Genomic DNA, 1715 nt, shown 5'->3' with positions numbered 1-1715 from the left:
CTTGACATTTTTCGGTTTTTTCAATTTTCTGGAAAATCCTATCATTAGATTTTTTTAAAAATACGATATTCTTGCTTAACTAACGTTTTTACATAGGGATTAAGTATTTAGAACGAAATCTAATGTAGGAAAATGGTACTTTACTCTTGATCGGTACGTTGGGACTTTGAAAATATTCGGGCGTACGCGGCGCGCTCGGCGCTTCGAACAGCTCCGGTGTCCCCATTATTTTCGATTTACGGCTAAAATAAATTTTTCTAATTTTTTTCAATAACATATTCCTGCTAAAATAACTTTTTTACATAGGGATTAAGCATTTAGAACGATACATTGTTTAAAATAAGGGCACTTTACTCTTGACATTTTACGGTTTTTTCAATTTTCTGAAAAATCCTATCATTAGATTTTTTTAAAAATACGATATTCTTGCTTAACTAACGTTTCTACATAGGGATTAAGCATTTAGAACGAAATCTGATGTCAGAAAATGGCACTTTACTCTTGACATTTTTCGGTTTTTTCAATTTTCTGGGAAATCCTATCATTAGATTTTTTTAAAAATACGATATTCTTGCTTAACTAACGTTTTTACATAGGGATTAAGCATTTAGAACGAAATCTAATGTAGGAAAATGGTACTTTACTCTTGATCGGTACGTTGGGACTTTGAAAATATTCGGGCGTACGCGGCGCGCTCGGCGCTTCGAACAGCTCCGGTGTCCCCATTATTTTCGATTTACGGCTAAAATAAATTTTTCTAATTTTTTTCAATAACATATTCCTGCTAAAATAACTTTTTTACATAGGGATTAAGCATTTAGAACGATACATTGTTTAAAATAAGGGCACTTTACTCTTGACATTTTACGGTTTTTTCAATTTTCTGAAAAATCCTATCATTAGATTTTTTTAAAAATACGATATTCTTGCTTAACTAACGTTTCTACATAGGGATTAAGCATTTAGAACGAAATCTAATGTCAGAAAATGGCACTTTACTCTTGACATTTTACGGTTTTTTCAATTTTCTGGGAAATCCTATCATTAGATTTTTTTAAAAATACGATATTCTTGCTTAACTAACGTTTTTACATAGGGATTAAGCATTTAGAACGAAATCTAATGTAGGAAAATGGTACTTTACTCTTGATCGGTACGTTGGGACTTAGAAAATATTCGGCCGTACGCGGCGCGTCTCGGCGCTTCGAACAGCTCCGGTGTCCCCATTATTTTCGATTTACGGCTAAAATAAATTTTTCTAATTTTTTTCAATTACATATTCTTGCTTAGATAACTTTTTTACATAGGGATTAAGCATTTAGAACGACATATTGTTTAAAATAATGGTACTTTACTCTTGTGATTTTTCGGTTTTTTTTGATTATTTGGAAAAATAAATTTTTGTAATTTTTTTAAATACGATATTCGTGATCAGTGAACGATTTCACATATGGATTAAGCATTTAGAATCGTGCGGAAGCGTTATTAAAAAAGTTTACTCGATGCGATGGGACTTTGAAAAGTTTGTGAAAATTTTCATATTGGGAAAAAATGTGTAATTTTTTGTCTAGTGTACGGTGGTGTAATTTATTTTAATGTTTACTATAAATTTTTTTTTCGTTCGTTCACGCGCTATGTTACAACAGCACGGCCGGGCGGTCTGTTGCCGCGGCGGTTTACACTCGTAAGCGCGCGTGCTATTCGGCCGGCGGCGC

This window comes from Megalopta genalis, unplaced genomic scaffold, assembly GCF_051020955.1.
Source record: "Megalopta genalis isolate 19385.01 unplaced genomic scaffold, iyMegGena1_principal scaffold0047, whole genome shotgun sequence".
Lineage (NCBI taxonomy): Eukaryota > Metazoa > Arthropoda > Insecta > Hymenoptera > Halictidae > Megalopta > Megalopta genalis.
Note: the sequence above shows the minus strand (reverse complement) of the source record.